This window comes from Mustela lutreola, chromosome 2 (genome assembly GCF_030435805.1).
Source record: "Mustela lutreola isolate mMusLut2 chromosome 2, mMusLut2.pri, whole genome shotgun sequence".
In the NCBI taxonomy this organism is placed as follows: domain Eukaryota; kingdom Metazoa; phylum Chordata; class Mammalia; order Carnivora; family Mustelidae; genus Mustela; species Mustela lutreola.
Genome location: NC_081291.1, coordinates 26,319,064 through 26,328,469, shown reverse-complemented (window position 1 = coordinate 26,328,469; position 9,406 = coordinate 26,319,064).

Here is a 9,406-nt window from a genome sequence, read left to right as displayed (position 1 = left end):
TTTTTAAAGGGAAACATTTGCTTCGTAACTTGGCAAAACTCGGCATGTTTTTTATCCCAAGATACTATTTTCGTGGGGCTCTTGGGTGCCTTAGTCAGTTAACTGTCTTCTGCTCAAGTCATTATCCAGGGCCCTGGGATTGGGCCCCATGGCGGGCTGGCTGCTCGGCTTGACCCCTCTCTCATGTGTGTGTGAGCACGTGCTCTATCTCGTGCACATGCTCTTGCTCTTGCTCTCTCTTTCTAAATTACTCTGTCTTTAGTCCTAGTGGTGGTAGTTCTTTAAGTCAAATTGAGAAGTACCCCCCCCCCCACTAGAAGTGAGTAAATTCTTTGGGGAAAAAGTATAAATTAAGAGGTAACCCCCATAATGCCTTTCTCTGTGTTTTAACATTCAATGATGTGAACTTCGTCGTTATCACTGTCCTAACTTAATTGACCTGCTTAGTACTCTTAGGAAATACTTGATACCATCAAGATTCAGTGCTTACTGTTCACATAAATATTAACCTTAGTGTTGGTCACTCAATAAGAGGTGTCTGTGACCTCCCCTATTAATACACAACAGTTGATTATGTCCCTAGATTAAAAAGTATTCTGTCAGATAATTGTTAAGTATATTAATAGAGAAACTGAAGAGGAATTGTGGTTCTTAAAGGCTGATGATGCAACAGCATTGGAGTTGAGGATAAAACCATTATCTGTTTTCTAACCCTCTGACCAATAAGCTTTTTGGGGGGTGGGTGAGCATAATATTACCCATTGTCCTTTGTCTAACTGAGTTACTTTCCTGTGGTGTAATATCTTGGTATTTTGTTACATATTTCTGTTTACATGAATTTTCCCCTTCACCTTGTGTATTCTCTATTGAAAAGTCAAGTGAAATGTTATTTTAATGTTTGAGAGTATTCATGTCCTATTCACTGAGACTTCCAGTTTTCTTTAGCATATGTACAAAATTATCTCATGTATTAGTAATCACTTTCAGATCACTTACTGGGGTCAGACTTTCTTTTTTAAGATCTTATTTTGGGGCACCTGGGTGGCTTAGTTTTTAATTAAGCCTTTGGCTCAGGTCATGAGGTCCTGGTATCAAGCCCCATGTCAGGCTCCTTGCCCACCAAGAAGCCTGCTTCTCCCTCTCTCACTCCCACTACTTGTGTTCCCTCTCACTGTCTCTGTCTGTCAAATTTTAAAATCTCAAAAAAATAAAGATCTTATATTTAGGGGTGCCTGAGTGGCGAAGCCAGTTGAGCACATGATCTCAGTCATGAGATTGAGCCCTGCATGGGACTCTGCTCAGCGTGGAGTGTGCTTGGGTTTCTCTCTTCCTCTGCCACTTCCTCTCCTCTCCCGCTCACTCTCTCTAAAATAAAATCTTCAAAAAATAAAATTTTAAGTAATCTGTACCCAACGTGGGGTTGAACTCATAGCCCTGAGATCGTCACATGCTCTACCTACTGAGCCAGCCAGGCACCACTGGGGTTCAAACTTTATGTTAAGGTTCATGGGATCTATAGTGATGTCCCCTCTTTCTGATACTAGTAATTTGTGTCCTGGTTTTTTTTAGTTTGGCTAGAGGCTTCTCTCTTTTACCTTTTTAAAGAATCAGCTTTTGGTTTAATTGGCTTTCTCCATTGATTTCCTATTTCCATTGGTACCTGCTGATTTTTATTTCTTATTTTTTATTTAATTTGCTCCTTTTTTCAGTTTCCTAAGGTGGAAGCTTTGATGATTGATTTTAGGTCTTTTTTTTTTTTTTAAGATTTTATTTATTTATTTGACAGAGATTACAAGTAGGCAGAGAGGCAGGCAGAGAGAGAGGAGGAAGCAGGCTCCCTGCTGAGCAGAGAGCCCGATGCGGGACTCGATCCCAGGACCCTGAGATCATGACCTGAGCCGAAGGCAGCGGCTTAACCCACTGAGCCACCCAGGCGCCCCGATTTTAAGTCTTTTCTAATGTTTGAATTAAATGCTGTAAATTTTCCTATAAGGACTTAACATCCCACAAATTTTGCTAAGTTTTTATTTTCATGTAGTTCAAAATATATTTAAAACCTGAAAGATTGCTTCTTTGACTCATGCATTATTTAGAAGTGTGTTAAGTGGGGATTAAGTGTTTTGTTTTGTTTTGTTTTGTTTTTCTTGTATAATTCCATTGTCTGAATGTAGACACTGTAGGATTTTTGTTCTGTTAAATTTGTCCAGGTGCATTTTATAGCCAAGAATGTCTTGATGAATGTTCCATGTGAGCTTAAAAAGAATGTGTGTGTATTCTGCTCTTACTGGGTAGGTGTCATTTAAAATGAGTCGATGGTTGGTTTTGGTTTTAGCTCTTTTCTTACTAGTTTTCTGCCTGCTCGGTTAGTCAGGGGGTGTTGGACTCAGACAGTTCTCCTTGCAATTCTCGTTTTTTGCCTCACCTCTTGTAGTTTGACACTTTGATAGGTGTGTTCTTGTTAACAGTTGTGTTGTAGAACTGACCCCTTTATCATTTATCTTTATTCCTGATAATTTCCTTGTATTGAAGTCTACTGTGTCTATTATTAATATAGGTACTCCTGCTTTCTTTTGATGAGTGTTAGCATGGTGTATCTTAAATCTTCATTTCCTCTTTTTTTTTTTTTTTTTGGAGACTGTGTTTTGGAGCAGTTTTAGACTTACAGAAAAGTTGAGGAAGGAATATAGACCACACCGCCACACAGGCATCCCCTGTTATGAACATTCCCTGCCAAAGTGGAACATTTCATTTCATCTGATGATCCTATATTGACACATAATCACCCCAAATCCAACTTTACATCAGGGTTCAGTCTTGGTAGTATGTATTTTTTGTGTTTGGACAAATGTATTATATGTATCCCTTATTAAAGTATGTAGAATATTTTGACTAAAATCCTTTGTTTTTCACCTGTTCATCCCTTCCTCACCCTCAACCCTGGCAACACTATCTTTCCCCAGCCTCTCTGGTTTTGCCTCTTTCAAAATATTATATGGATGGAATGCAAGATGTAGCCTTTTCAGATTTACTTCTTTCACTTAACACGTATTTAAGTTTCTCCCATGTCTTTTCATGGCTTGCTGGTTCCTGTATCATGGCTTGTCCATTTGTCTACTGTAGGACTCAGTAGGCTGAGCCCAAGTTTTGGCAGTTAAAGGAAAGCTGCTACAAGTACTGTGTGCATATTTTTGCACAGACATAAGTAACTCCTTTGGGTAAATACCAAGGAACAGTATTGGCATGATTGATATATACCAGTATGATTAATCTTATAAGAAATACCAAGGAGCATAATTGGTAGATTGGTATGTACCAGTATGTTTAATCTTATAAGAAACCACCAAACTGTCTTCCGAAGTGGCTGAACCACTTTGCATTCCCACTAGTAATGTATGAGAGTTCCTGTTGCTCCAGTTCCGTCCTGACCAGCATTAGGTGTCAGTGTTCCAGTTTTGGACATTCTCAAAGATGTGTAGGAGTATCTCATTTAATTTGGGTTTCCTTGATGATGTAATGATGTGGCACATCTCTTCATTTGCTTATTGCCATCTGTATATCTTATTTGATGAGGTTTAGATCTAGGGCCCATTTCTTTGGTTGGGTTTGCTCATTGGATTTTAAGAGTTCTTGGTATATTTTGAGTATAGTCCTTTATCAGATGTGTCTTTTGCAAGTATTTTCTTTACTGGTTTGTCTTCTCTTTCACTCATTATCTGAAAACTATTTTTAATCTATGTATGTCTTTATATTTATTTAGTTCTTTTAAAAAAGATTTTATTTATTTGTTTATTCATCAAAGAGAGAGAGTGCACACAGGCAGGCAGAGTGGCAGGCAGAGGCACAAAGAGAAGCAGGCTCCCTGCCGAGCAAGGAGCCCGATGTGGGACTTGATCCCAGGACCCTGGGATCATGACCTGAGCTGAAGGCATCGGCTTAACCGACTGAACCACCCAGGCGTCCCTGTCTTTATATTTATATTTAAAGTGAGGTCTTGTTTTTTTTTTTTTCTTTTTTTTTTTTTTAATTTAAAGATTTATTTATTTATTTGACAGACAGAGATCACAAGTAGGCAGAGAGGCAGACAGAGAGAGAGGAGGAAGCAGGCTCCCTGCTGAGCAGAGAGCCCGATGTGGGGCTCGATCCCAGGACCCTGGGATCATGACCCGAGCCGAAAGCAGAGGCTTTAACCCACTGAGCCACCCAGGCGCCCCGAGGTCTTGTTTTTTGATCCATCTGACAATCTGTGTGATAATTGGTACATTTAGACAATTGGCATTTACAGTGGTTGTTGACATAGTTGGATTAATATCTACCATATTGGTTATTTTTCTAATTGTTGCCCTGTTCTTTGTTTACAATTTTGCCTTCCTATTTTTGCCTTGCACTTTTTTTCTGCCTTTCAGTGGGTTTTAATTGAGCATTATATATGATTATATTTTCTCTCCTTTCCTAGCATATCAGTTACACTTTACAAAGGAAACCTTTTTTAGTGGTTGCCCTAGTGTTTGTGATACATATTTACTGCTATTCCAAGTCCACTTTCCAATAACACTATGTCCTTCATGGGTAGTGTTGAGTACATTATAATAACAAAATAATCTTCATTCTTCCCTCCAGTTCCTCATGTCATTGCAGTCATTCATTTCACTTACACATAAGCATATAGTTAAATATACATGGTCAAACGCAGTGTTGCTGCTGTTCTTTTGAACAAACTTGTCTGTTAGATCAATAAGAAAAGAGGGTTTTTTTTTTTTAATGCCTTCACTTATTCCCTTGATAATGTTTCTCTGTGTAAATTAAGTTTCTGACTTGTATTATTCTCCTCTAAAGAACTTAACATGACAGTTCTACTGGTGACAAATTCCCTCAATTTTTGTTTGAGAGTCCATTTCTCCCTCACTTTTGAAAGATAATTTTGCAGAGTGCAGAATTTTAGGCTGGCAAGTTTTTCTCCCTCGACATTTTAAGTACTTCACTCTTCTTGCTTACATGGTTTCTGAGAAGTCAGATTTAACTCTTATCTTTGTTCCTCTGTAAGGTGTTTCTTTTTCCTCTGGCTTCTTTCAGGACTTTTTCATCTTTGATTTTCTGTAGTTTGAAAATGACAGATAAAGTTACAGGGGTTGGGGCATTCATCCTGCTTGGTGTTACCTGCTTTTCCTGGATATGTGGTTTGGTATCTGCCATTACATTTCAAATGTTTCTGTTTCTCTTTTTGTTATTCCCATTATGTGTATGTTACACCTTTTATTGTTGTCCCACAGTTCTTGGATATTTTTCTGTCTGGGTTTTTGTCCCTCCCTCCCTCCAATCTTTTTTTCCCTCCTCCTCTGCTTTTTAAGTTTGGGAGGTTTCTGTTGTGATCTCACACTCAAGAGATTCTTTCCTTAGCCACGTCCAGTCTGTTAATTAGCCCACCAAAGGCATTCTTCATTTGTCAGAATTTTTTTTAATCTCTAGCATTTTCTTTTGGTTTTCTTAGCATTTATCTCTGCTAATATTGCCTATCTGCTCTTTTCTATTGTCTTCTTTATCCAATAGAGCCCTTAACATATTACAGTTGTTCTAAATTCCCAGTCTAATAATTCTATCATTCCTGCCATGTCTGAGTCTGGTTCTTATGCTTGCTCTCTCCTCAAACTGGGTTTTTGCCATGCATGTATGTATGTATTTATTTATTGATTTATCTGCTTATCTAAATATTTATCTGTTTATTAAATTGGCTCTAAGCTCAAAATGGGGCTTAAACTCTTGACCCTGAAATCAAGAGTTGCATGTTTACTGGCTGAGCCAACTAGACACCCCTGTTCTTTGCCTTTTAGTATGTCTTGTCTTTTTTTTTTTTTTTTTTTAATTTCTGGACATGATGTATAAAAGGAACTGCTCCAAATAGGCCTTCAGTAATGTCATGTTAAGGTGTCAGAGTAGGGGAAGCATCTTATATTCTTGTGATTAGGTCTTGGTCTTTTAGTGAGACTCAGGCCTCTGGACTATAAACTTCACATGCACTTCTTAATTTTTTCTTTCCCTTCAGTGGAATAAGATGACTAAAGTGGGCTGCCTGTCAGTCAGTTAGGCTCTGATAAAACCCTTTTGTAAGTTAGGGCCTGGTTACTTTTTTGAGAGCAGACCTTGCTAAAAACACGGTACTCTGGCGTATTTCAGAATGGTTTCTTTTCCCCTTCCTCTGCCAGATACATGAGATTTTTCTCCAATATTTACTGTGAGAAGCTGGTAGAAATAAAACAAAAGTGTGGGGGCTGTTGAAGCCTTTAACGGGGTTGTCCATACTGAGCCTCTAACAATTCCTCAATTACAGTTCAAATGTCCCTACCCTGGCACTGGTTCCTACAGAGATTTCTGTTCCCGCAGGTTGTGATTCTCTGTATTCACCTGTTGGGCTCCAAGTTGGGGGGCACCAGTTTGCCCTGTGATATTTCTCTTACAGACCTAAAAATAGGTGCTGATTTTTCAGTGTGTTCAGTTTTTGACTTCTCATTAGGACAGAGTGGCAACTTCCAAGCTTCTTACATGCATGCTGGACCAGAAACCAGATGTCCTGGATCAAACTTCCATATATGTGGACGTTCTGATTCTTGGTATGGAGGTGAGTGATTTCTGATTTGAAATTAGAAACAAGTGCTTGTGCTTCCTGGTGGCATGTTCGATGTTTCCATATTGTAAGTATTAACTAATATTTACCAACTTTGGTAGAGTATATATGAGAACTTAGGTTGACTTATAAAGAGCAAATGGTTGGTATATCTGACAAGTACATTATCTGAAGATCTGGTTTAGGGGACAATTACTGAAATAGTTCTGGAGTCTGGTTACCTATTCAGATGGTTGAATTCTAAGAAAGTGACTAGAGATAATCTATTACCAGCCTTTTCCTAAGGATCAGTAGAGTTAGTGTTGGTATAGTATTGATGCGCCAAAAACTCTTCCCAAATGACATTTATTTATATTACCACTTTGTTATTTTTAGGAAAATGGTAGGAATGAAATAATAGTCTTAATTTATAATCTCATTAAGGCAGTCTAGGTATTTTACTTTAAAGGCAACATTAATATAAACATGGAATTGATCAGGACTTGGTTCTAAAATTTACTCCTGAGAATTGGTTAAGCCTAGCCTATTTTTGATTTGATAAATTTCTCCTTCTAGCATATACACAGTAATATTGTATTCATTGTACCTAACTTGAAGTTACCACTATTGGAAGGTTACGTGGTTGCTTTTGTTTCTTACTATCTTACCTATCTCCCTTTATTCCTGTTTCCACAAACCACATAAAAAGGTTAAGTGGCTATATTCTAGCAACAAAAAGTCTGAGAAATCAATAGCAAAAGTAATAATCTGGACTCAGGTAAAGAATAATTAAGGCAGGGGCACCTGGGTGGCCCCAGTCAGTTAAACATCCGACTTGATTTTGGCTCAGGTCATGATCTGAGGGTTGTGAGACTGAGTCCCATGTTAGGCTCCGTGCTGGGCATGGAGCCCACTTAAGATTAAGATTCTTTCTCTCTGTCCCTCTGTCCCTCCCCCACCTCTCCCTCTCTTAAGAGTTTAAAAAAAAAAAAAAAAAGGCAGCTGTACTAGTTAGTGAGTAGATGCTAATGAGGTCCTTTGTGTTTTAAAGGTCAGTGGAGTCAAGTGTCTTTCTGACCTTGTCAGGAATTTCTGCACTGTTCTCATGGTATACTTTGAATTATACTGCGCATTTAAATATTCAGTACTGTCTGTGGGGGCTTAGCACTGCCATCTGCAGGCAGGGAGTTGGTTTTCAGGAACTGACCAATTCGTTGGTGTCAGTGGCTCTTTTTTTAAGGCTGGGTTGAGTGCCATTCAGGTAATAGAGATGTATATAGCACAGACTGGGCAAGGTTTGTCTCCTGCCTAGCCTTAAAGAGGTGAGGAATGATTTTTAAAAGGGGATGGGGGAAGGGTTGTCTAACAAAAAGGCAATGCAGTTTTTAAAATGGGCTACCATAGCACAAGTCCTTGCCCCTTGGGATTCAGGGACACCTACTGTGTCACATTAAAAACTACAGGGAAGGTGCGCCTGGGTGGCTCAGTGGGTTAAAACCTCTGCCTTCAGTTCGGCTCAGGTCATGATCCCAGGGTCCTGGGATCGAGCCCCATGTTGGGCTCTGCTCAGCGGGGAGCCTACTTCCCCCTCTCTGTCTGCCCCCTGCCTACTTGTGATCTCTGTTAAATAAATAAATAAAATATTTTTTTAAAAAAGGCTACATGAGTATATGATTCCATTTGTATGAAATGTCCAGAATAGGCAAATCCATAGAGGCAAAAAGTAGGTAAGTGGTTTCGAAGAGCTGAGAGGAAGGGGGCAATGGAGTGACTGGTAATGAGTATGCAGTTTATTTCTGATGCCAGGTTTTTTTTTTTTTTTTTTTAAGATTTTATTTATTTATTTGACAGAGATCACAAGGAGGCAGAGAGGTAGGCAGAGAGAGAGGGAGAAGCAGGCTCTCCACGGAACAGAGAGCCCGATGCGGGGCTCGATCCCAGGACCCTGGGATCATGACCTGAGCCAAAGGCAGAGGCTTTAACCCACTGAGCCACCCAGGTGCCCTGATGCCAGGTTTTGACAATTGATTTCATGTGCAGTTAACAGAAACTCTTAAGGAGGGAAAAAAATAAAGATCAATTTTGGATTGAAGAACCAAAGCATTGTGGGATTTTTTTCATTTAGGATGCAGAAAAATGACACAAGGTAGGATGCAGAAAGGCAGATTTTTTTAAGTAGTAAAATGACATGAAAGAGGTAATATAATTCAATTATTTAGAATACTTAAAAATTCTACAGCTTCAGAAGAAATATTTATCTTTGGTTTGAGCTATTCAAACACTAAACCCAGTTTTTCTGAGAAAGACCAGCTTTATTTCTAAATGCTTTTATCCTTGGATACACCATTTTCCAAACTACTCCACAGAGGATATAAAGATTATATATAATACTCTTAAAAGTGGGTATATCACAACACCTGGGTGGCTCAGTTGGTTAAGCTGCTGCCTTTGGCTCAAGTCCTGATCTCAGGGTCCTGGAATTGAGTCCTGCATCAGGCTCCTTGCTCAGCAGGGAGCCTGCTTCTCCCTCTGCCTGCTCTGCCTGATATACGCCCTGCTTGTGCTCCCTCTGACAAAATCTAAAATGCCCCCCAAAACCGTCCAATATAAGAACGCCAAATGAAGCCTATCCAATTCCCTACCAAACTGTTTTCAATTTCAAGAAAATAAATGAGATGGAACTAAAAATGCATACTGGAATACTTCAAATACGTAAGATGAACATCAGCAACAATCCAGGATAAAACCATTAAAGTCAGTTCCTGGACAAAATGGATTGCAATATATAAAGCCTTTGACATACAATCAAAA